This window comes from Salvelinus namaycush, chromosome 2 (genome assembly GCF_016432855.1).
Source record: "Salvelinus namaycush isolate Seneca chromosome 2, SaNama_1.0, whole genome shotgun sequence".
Classification (NCBI taxonomy): Eukaryota; Metazoa; Chordata; class Actinopteri; order Salmoniformes; family Salmonidae; genus Salvelinus; species Salvelinus namaycush.
Genome location: NC_052308.1, coordinates 75206230 through 75216634, shown reverse-complemented (window position 1 = coordinate 75216634; position 10405 = coordinate 75206230). Strand labels below are relative to the sequence as shown.

The 10405-nt window shown below is 42.2% G+C and overlaps 1 long non-coding RNA gene across 1 annotated transcript; it reads right to left on the bottom strand.

The window, feature by feature from the left end:
* Positions 1 to 1359: 1359 nt before the first annotated feature.
* LOC120018306 lies at positions 1360 to 4547 on the bottom strand. The gene is made up of 3 exons (XR_005472207.1): positions 4518 to 4547; positions 1673 to 1750; positions 1360 to 1401 (listed from the first exon to the last, which is right to left on the bottom strand). It is a non-coding gene; the product is annotated as an uncharacterized LOC120018306 (long non-coding RNA).
* Positions 4548 to 10405: the final 5858 nt, after the last annotated feature.

Sequence of the window (10405 nt, the reverse complement as noted above, 5' to 3'; positions counted from 1 at the left end):
ATTCTTATACCAACTGTAGGCTGTGATGGGGACCAGTGTACATTTGGTTGTACATGTCAGTGTGACATTCTCCCTCTCTGACACAGATGTAGGATCCATCTCCAACACAACATCTAGTGGAAAGAAAATGCATCCTATTTCTCCTCCTATATATGCTATTTATGTCCTTTTAAAAATGAAATAATAGATTCTTTTTTTCCGTCAAATCAAATTGAATGTGTCATATACTTTGTAGACAACATGTTTAGACTAACAGTGAAACAATGCAGAGAGAAAATAGAGAAATCATATAAAAGTAATAATAAATACACCATGAGTGACTATAACCTGGCTATGTACACGGGGTACCAGTACTGAGTCAATGTGCAGGGGTACCAGTACTGAGTCAATGTGCAGGGGTACCAGTACTGAGTCAATGTGCAGGGGTACCAGTACTGAGTCAATGTGCAGGGGTACCAGTACTGAGTCAATGTGCAGGGGTACCAGTACTGAGTCAATGTGCAGGGGTACCAGTACTGAGTCGATGTGCAGGGGTACCAGTACTGAGTCGATGTGCAGGGGTACGAGTACTGAGTCGATGTGCAGGGGTACCCGTACTGAGTCGATGTGCAGGGGTACGAGGTAATTGAGGTAGATATTTACATTTAACTAAGAATAAAGTGCTCTTCCGGGAAGTTACAGTGAGCTCCAAAAGTACTGGGACAATTTAGTTGTTATTTTGTCTCTGTACTCCAGACTGGCAGCTTTAATTTGAGGGTATTTTCATCCATATCAGGTGAACCGTTTAGAAAGTACAGCACTTTCGTACATTGTCTCCCCATTCTAGGGGACCGAAAGGATTGGGACAAATTCACTTATAGGTGTATTAAAGTAGTAAAAAGTTTAGTATTTGGTCCATATTCATAGCATGCAATGATTACATCAGGCTTGTTGGATGAATTTGTGGTTTATTTTAGTTGTGTTTCAGATTATTTTGTGCTCCAGAAATACAAACCAAGACAATTGTCCAGAACTAAATGGAATTCAACAGTTTAGATTTATTGAATGTAACTGTACCTGTAACAGACAGAGTGACTCCAGGTTCACCAGTAAATCTCCCTCCGGTCTGATTTGTTATAAATCTGAACTTGTACGTAGCTGAGTCACTCTCTCTCAGGTCTGTGATTGTCAGGGTGTGACCATTCTTCTTATCTCCACTGTACGTCACACGATCTTTGTAGTCTGGGTCATCTAACAGACTCACATGATTCCCCACAGCATCCTTTTTAGTGAACCAGAAGGTTGTTGTGACTGTACCACTGGGATATGTGTAAGAGCAGGTCAGCTCTACTGTTGACTCCTTCACGGTACAGATACTCTGAGTGGTATAAGTTACTCTCCAGCCATCCTGACCCAGTACCACTGAAACAGTCACAGAACACAAGGGTATTACAAGGTCTATTGGCTCACAATGACAGTAGGGTTTATCCACACTTTGTTGCCATGGTTGCTGAGTTGAGTGTGAATGGAAACCACAGATAAGCATCACTCAGTGAGGTGTGAAAGATAACTATTTAAAGTGAAGTGGAGACTCCTAACAAAACACACCAGAATATCATTATGATTCTTATCCTTTTAGAAATGTCTGTAGATTGATAAACAGATAACCTAAAAGATAGGAATGAGACCATACCTGCTACAGACCAGAGAAAGACCACCAACACACTTCCTGCTGTTCTCAAGGCCATTGTTGCATCTCCCACCCTGCAGTCTCAGAAACATAAACAACAACTCACTCTATAGCTGGTGAATAACTCCACCTGATACATTGAAGTATAAACTGTAAATGGGGTACAGGGCCTCATTACTGAAAATGAAGCAGGCTCATAACATTTGTTCTATTGTGTTATATAAACTCAGCAAAAAAAAAGAAACGTCCCTTTTTCAGGACCCTGTCTTTCAAGGATAATTCGTAAAAATCCAAATAACTTCACAGATCTTCATTGTAAAGGGTTTAAACACTGTTTCCCATGCTTGTTCAATGAATCATAAACAATTAATGAACATGCACCTGTGGAACGGTCGTTAAGACACTAACAGCTTACAGACGGTAGGCAATTATGGTCACAGTTATGAAAACTTAGGACACTAAAGAGGCCTTTCTACTGACTCTGAAAAACACCAAAAGAAAGATGCCCAGGGTCCCTGCTTATCTGCGTGAATGTGCCTTAGGCATGCTGCAAGGAGCATGAGGACTGCAGATGTGGCCAGGGCAATAAATTGCAATGTCCGTACTGTGAGATGCCTAAGACAGCGCTACAGGGAGACAGGACCAGTATAAATATTAAATCCTCTACCGTCCGTCAAGCTGTACAGCAGCCTAAAGACTGACCACCAGGTTCAATGATTGGTTCAATGACACACACAGAGAGAGAGAGAGAGAGAGAGAGAGAGAGAGAGAGAGAGAGAGAGAGAGAGAGAGAGAGAGAGAGAGAGAGAGAGAGAGAGAGAGAGAGAGAGAGAGAGAGAGAGAGAGAGAGAGAGAGAGAGAGAGAGAGAGAGAGAGAGAGAGAGAGAGAGAGAGAGCATCTCTAGGCAAGGCCCATAAAGTCTGTATCAAAGTCTAGAGAGCTGGTTGTTATGGATGTAGAAAAGTTAAAACACACATCCGACTGTCACGTTCTGACCTTTATTTCCTTTGTTTTGTCTTTATTTAGTATGGTCAGGGCGTGAGTTGGGGTGGGCTGTATATGTGTGTTTTTCTATGTTGGGGTTTTGTGTTCGACCTGGTATGATTCTCAATCAGAGGCAGCTGTCAATCGTTGTCCCTGATTGAGAATCATACTTAGGCAGCCTGGGTTTCACTTTTGGTTTGTGGGTGTTTGTTGCCGTGTCAGTGTTTGTTCGCCACACGGTACTGTTTCGTTCGTTATTCTTCGTTTATTGTTTTGTTCCAGTGTTCCGTGTTGCTTATTAAAAAGACATGAACACTTACCACGCTGCGCTTTGGTCCTCCTCTCTTCCACCTAACGACGAGTGTTACACCGACACAGTATAGATGTAAACCCTACTCCCTATTAGTGTGGTGCTAAAGGGCCCTCATCTATACTGAACAAAAATATCAACTCAACATGTAAAGTGTTGGTCCCATGTTTCATGAGCTGAAATAAAAAGAGCCCAAAAATGTTCTATAACCACAAAAAGCTTATTTCTCTCAAATTGTGTGCACAAATTTGTTTACATCCCTGTAAGTGAACATTTATTCTTTGCCAAGATAATCCATCCACCTGACAGGTGTGGCATGTCAAGAAGCTGATTAAACAGCATGATCATTGCACAGGTGCACCTTGTTCTGGGGACAATAAGAAGTCCACTCTAAAATGTGCAGTTTTGTCACACAACACAATGACACAGATGTGAGGGAGCGTGCAATTGGAATGCTGACTGCAAGACAGTCCACCAGAGCTGTTGCCAGATAATGTAATGTTAATATCTCTACCATAAGCCGCCTCCAACGTTGTTTTAGAGAATTTGGCAGCACATCCACCCGGCCTCACAACCACAGACCACGTGTATGGTGTCGTGTGGGCGAGTGGTTTGCTGATGTCAATGTTGTGAACTGAGTGCCCCATGGTGGAGGTGGGATTATGGTAATGGAAAAGCATAAGCTACGGACAGTGTATTTTATCGATGGCAATTTGAATGCACGGGATCCTGAGACCCATTCTAGTGCCGTTCATCACAAGAATCTCTACACAATTCCTGGAAACTGAAAATGTCGCAGTTCTCCCATGGCTTGCATACTCATCAGACATGTCACCCATTGAGCATGTTTAGGGTGCTCTGGATCGACGTGTACGACAGCGTGTTCCAGTTCCCGCCAATATCCAGCAACTTCACACAGCCATTCAAGAGGAGTGGGACAACATTTCACAGGCCACAATCAACAGCCAGCGAAGGAGATGTGTAGCGCTGCATGAGGCAAGTGGTCACACCAGACACTGACTGCTTCTCTGATCCACACCTTATTTTGTTATGTATCTGTGACTAACAGGGCCTCATTTATTTCAATTGACTGATTTCCTTATATGAATTGTAACTCAGTAAAATCTTTGAAATTGTTGCATGTTGCATTTATGTTTTGAGTATAAATCCACTGTGTCACACACACACACACACACACACACACACACACACACACACACACACACACACACACACACACACACACACACACACACACACACACACACACACACACACACGAGCGCACACACGCACAGGCACACGCACACACACACTGCAGTGTTACAATGTTTGTCTGCATGTCTTTTTTACCCTGGTTAATCATCTCATCACTATGTAGATCAACACTCCTACACTGAGACACTTTGTGAATACTGACCCTGATGTAACAACCAAAACACAGACCAAAACATAACAAGAAGTAAAATGATACAATACCCTCAAGTAAATGACTTATTACTGAAAACAAATAACAGGAAACTATATTTCAAGATATTGTCAAGAGTACCTACAGAGTGAAGTGAAGGGGTGAGGTCTTGTACAGTGAGTCAACTTAATGGTAGTGAGTGGGAACTGCTCGTAAGTGTCAGTTCTGTGGTTGATACATATGTAAAGTAGTTAAGACACAAGTAGCTGATACAGAACTGTCCTTTCCTTCCTCTTTAAGACATTAACATGCATGAAGACCAGAACAGCATGTCAGAAAAGGAAGGTTACTGTATTAAAATGGGCCCTACATTTCTAAAATGGACAAAATGTCCCCCATTTCCACCTTAATTTAAATACAGAACCATGTTAACAATATGTTGACTATTCTATATGGAATGTTTATAATATATTGGAATGTGTTGCCTTGCCCCTCTTAGTTCTATATTCAACAGGACAAAGTTCAATTTACATTTGGTCAGTTCCATGATGTCATTCATTCTATTCTACAAACACATTCAATTTACACTCCTCATCAGCTGCATCAAATGGAGGGGAACTCTGCAATGACCCCCTTTAGTGTCTACAACATGGTTGTTGTAGAGGCTGATGCCTGGGCAACAACCCCCTCAAAGTTTGAATGATCAAAATCAAATCAAATGTTATTTGTCATATGCGCAGAATACAACAGTGAAATGCTTATACAAGCCCTTAACCAACAGCGCAATTTTAAGAAAATACCTCAAGAAAAGTAAGAGATAAGAATAACAAATAATTAAAGAGATGACATCATCTGAGAAGGAGGGGGGAAAGGAAATCAGAGGTGCACTCCTCATCACTTTGATTGACACTTCAAACACTCATACTGTATGTCCAGTGTGCTGTCTGTGCTGTGTGTCAGAGGACAACAAAAGGGGTAACACCCCCCAACACCCCCATTCTGTCCAAGCTTCCTGTTCCCTTTTAAAGTAGGGACACAGTCCCTCATCCTCTTCTTCAATCTTCATTATTCTCCTCTTCCTCCCTCTGTCATCTGGACGGTGCGTGGTGGCCAGGGTTGTCAGGGTTACCATGGTTTCCTGTCTCTTCTTCTCTGGACAGGCTTGTGTTTGCCAGCAGCATAGCACCCTGCATCCGACCGCTGGCTTGATTCTAAGCAGGGTTGGTCCTGGATAGGAGACCAGATGCTGCTGGAAGTGGTGTTGACGGGACAGAAGGAGGCACTCTTTTCTCTGGTCTAAAAACTATATCCCATATGCCCTGGGTAGGTTGCGGTCTTTCGGATGGGATGTTAATCATGTGTCCTGACTCTCTGTGGTCACTAAACACTCCCTGACACTTATCGTAAGAGTAGGGGTGTTAACCCCGGTGTCCTGGCTAAATTCTCAATCTGGCCCTCATGCCACCTAATCATCCCCAGCTTCCAATTGGCTCATTCATCCCCTATTCTCCCCACTATAACTATTAGTTGTTGCTGTTAATGAGAATGTGTTCCAAAGTCAAGTTGCCTGGTAAAATAAGGGTTATATAAAATAACCATAGAGACAGCCGGTGGTCCTCCAGAAGAAACACTAGTCAACATTGATGGGAGCCATCCTCCTGGGCCAGGTGGAGGGAGGGAGGGAGGGAGGGAGGGAGAGGGAGAGGGAGAGAGAGGGAGAGGGAGAGGGAGAGGGAGAGGGAGAGGGAGAGGGAGAGGGAGAGGGAGAGGGAGAGGGAGGGAGAGAGAGAGAATGACAACACAAGCACCTGCATGCCTGTGCTCCTTCAGTCATTTGTAATTTTGTACATTTCAAAAGTTTATATGAGTTGATTGGTAACACTTTAGAATAACTCATAATTAACACATTATAAATGCTTATATATGTTTATAAATGATAGTTGACGTTTTGACCAACAGAAGGTTGTCCTTACCCTGTGGAGGTGTACTGGGAGGCTGAGGAGATGTTAAGGCCTATAGGGTTGGTCCTCTGAGGAGAGGGAGGGGTTTTCTGCATCTAGCGGTCTGGGAACCTGATCACCAGCTTGGTGCTCTCCAGCTCCACCCCTGGACAGGAGGTCAAACAGCAGGCACAATCGAAATACATAACATGGAACCAATAGTATAGTCACAAAAGTTCAATGAAACTAATAGCATTGTCCCAAAAGTACAATGGAACCAATAACATTGTATTGGGTTAATTTACCGGCACAAAGATTGTTTTTCCTTTGAAAGCTAGAAAGGAGTTGAATTGTTGTACTTTTCTCTCTGTGTTGGACAATGATGATACTATTTATGTGCAAGACTCAAGCTCTCCACTGAAGGCTCTTGACTCTGTGTTATATGCAGAGACGTCTAACTCACCATTGTGATCTCTACAGTGCTGTCAGGTGGACATCAGTAGCAACACGCAGGCTCAAACACTGGTACATTCTTATTGAGAAAACCATTTAATAAGGAAAACTGCCATGTTATATATCCTCTCTTCTAGCATGAAATGAGAACACATACAAACTCAGATCTCAATCTTGTTTAATGCTAACACTACCGAAAATTAGAACCAAACATGGGAAAAAATCATTTCATTAGCCCCTGATCTAGAATTCCCTCCAAGCTAACCTAAAACACTAGGACCTGATGTCCCTGGATGAGTTCGAAGGACAAATTGATGAACAGGTCGTTGAGACATGTAGCAGTTTCTAGTTGTCATTCCATGTCACTAGATGACATTGCCTTATGTAAGGAAACCTGTTGTTTTACACACATGCCTGCACACACACACTGTTTGTTTGCTGTTGTATTTGTGCTGTTCCCAGTGTCTTCTGTCAGTACAGAACATAGAGTTCTACATTCTATCTCCCCTCACCTACAGTACAGAATTAAGAAGTATAATGTAGAACGCTGATCAAATCAAAATCAAATCAAATTTTACTGGTCACATACACATGGTTAGCAGATGTTATTGCGAGTGTAGCAAAATGCTTATGCTTCTAGATCCGACAGTGAGGCAGTATCTAACAGGTAATATCTAACAATTCCACAACAAAACCTAATATACACTATCTAGAAAAGGAATGGAATGAGAATATACAGTTGAAGTCAGAAGTTTACATATACACCTTAGTCAAATACATTTAAAATCAGTTTTTCACAATTCCTGACATTTAATCCTAGTAAAACTTCTCTGTCTTAGGTCAGTTAGGATCACCACTTTATTTTAAGAATGTGAAATGTCAGAATAATAGGAGAGAATGATTTATTTCAGCTTTTATTTCTTTCATCACATTCCCAGTGGGTCCGAAGTTTACATACACTCAATTAGTATTTGGTAGCATTGCCTTTAAATTGTTTAACTTGGGTCAAAAGTTTTGGGTAGCCTTCCACAAGCTCCCCACAATAAGTTGGGTGAATTTTGGCCCATTCCTCCTGACAGAGCTGATGTAACTGAGTCAGGTTTGTAGGCCTCCTTGCTCGCACAAGCTTTTTCAGTTCTGCCCACCAATTTTCTATAGGATTGAGGTCAGGGCTTTGTGATGGCCACTCCAATACCTTGACTTTGTTGTCCTTAAGCCATTTTGCCACAACTTTGGAAGTATGCTTGGGGTCATTGTCCATTTGGAAGACCCATTTGCGACCAAGCTTTAACTTCCTGACTGATGTCTTGAGATGTTGCGTCAATATATCCACATCATGTTCCTGCCTCATGAAGCCATCTATTTTGTGAAGTGCACCAGTCCCTCCTGCAGCAAAGCACCCCCACAACATGATGCTGCCACCCCCGTGCTTCACGGTTGGGATGGTGTTCTTCGGTTTGCAAGCCTCCCCCTATTTACTCCAAACATAACGATGGTCATTACATGGTACCTTCTGGCATTTGGAAATTGCTCCCAAGGATGAACCAGACTTGTGGAGGTCTACAATTTTTATTTATCTGAGGTCTTGGCAGATTTCTTTAAATTTTTCCCATGATGTCAAGCAAAGAGGCACTGAGTTTGAAGGTAGGCCTTGAAATACATCCACAGGTACACCTCCAATTGACTCAAATTATGTAAATTAGCCATGAGAAGCTTCTAAAGTCATGATATAATTTTCTGGAATTTTCTAAGCTGTTTAAAGGCACAGTCAACTTAATGTATGTAAACTTCTGACCCACTGGAATTGTGATACAGTGAATTATAAGTGAATAATCTGTCTGTAAACAATTGTTGGAAAAATGACTTGTGTCATGCACAAAGTAGACTTGCCAAAACTATGGTTTGTTAACAAGAAATTTGTGGAGTGGTTGAAAAACGAATCTTAATGACTCCAACCTAAGTGTATGTAAACTTCCGACTTCAACTGTATAAGTATAAAATATATGGATGAGCAGTGACCGAGCGGCTAAGATGCAATTGATAGTAAAGAATAGATATTGAAGGATACAGTATATACATATGAGATGAGTAATGTGAGATATGTAAACATTTTTAAAGTGGCATTATTAAAGTGACTAGTGCTCCATTTATTAAAGTGGACAATGATATCAAGTCTGTAGGTAGGCAGCCGCCTCTCTGTGCTAGTGGTGGATGTTTAACAATCTGATGGCCTTGAGATAAAAGCTGTTTGTCAGTCTCTCGGTCCCAGCTTTGATGCACCTGTACTGACCTCGCCTTCTGGATGATGGCGGGGTGAACAGGCAGTGGCTCAGGTGGTTATTGTCCTTGATGATCTTTTTTGCCTTCCTGTGACATCGGTTGCTGGTGTCCTGAGAGCAGGTAGTTTGCGTTTGCCAGACCGCACCACCTTCTGGAGAGTCCTGCAGAAGTGGGTGGTGCAGTTTCCGTACCAGGCGGTGATATATCTCAATTGTGCACCTGTAAAAGTTAGTGAGGGTTTTCGGTGACAAGCCAATTTTTTTCAGCCTCCTCAGGTTGTAGAGGCAATGTTGCCGCTTCTTCTTCTGTGTGGGTGGACTATTTACATTTTCCACCTTCTCCACTACTGTCCCGTCGATGTGAATAGGGGGGTGCTCCCTTTGCTGTTTCTTGATCAAATAATTCTCCACAACATCCATTTTGGTGAACCAGAGGTTGTTGTGACTTTACTACTGGGACCAAATCAAATGTTATTGGTCACATACACGTGTTTAGCAGATGTTATTGTGGGTGTAGTGAAATTCTTGTGTTTCTAGCTCCAACTGTGCAGTAATATCTGACAAGTAATATCTAACATTTTCACAACAATACTCACAATAGACACAAATCTAAGTAAAGGAATGTGATAAAAATATATAAATATTTGGACGAGCAATGTCAGAGCGGCATAGACTAAGATACAGTAGAATAGAATACAGTATATACACATATGAGATGAGTAATGCAAAATACATGTAAGAGCAGGACAGCTCCACTGCTGACCCCATCAAGGCACACTATCACGGATCCCCGGTACTGCTGCTCATTCCGTTCACCTGCTCCGGAGGTCTACGTCACCGGCCTTCCCGGGTCACTGAACTGGATTCATTACCACCAACCCCGGACTGTCTTGTTATTACGCACACCTGGTTCCCATTCCCCCTGATTAGTATGTTCCCCATTGTCCTTGTTGATTATTGTCCCCATGTCCGTTGGTCCTGTGAGTACCTGTGCTGTTGTATTGACTTCCATGCTACGTGTATTTGTGCACTTGTTTTACGGGTCTCGTCCCGTGTATTATTTAGAGCTTTACACCTCGCTCTTTCGTTTAGGTGGAGAAAAAAAAAAAAAAAACATTTAGTATTCCTGCGCCTGTCTCCAATCATTAGACAACGTGACACACTCCAGCCATTCTGACCCAGTACCAGTGAAACAGTCACAGAACACAAGGATATTACATTAAGCCAGTGCCTATTGGCTCACACTAACAGTAGGGTTTGTTCACACTTTGTTGCTGTAGTTGCTGAGTTGAGCGTGAATGGAAACCACAGATAAGCATCACTCAGTGAGGTGTGAAAGATAACTATTTAAAGTAAAGTGG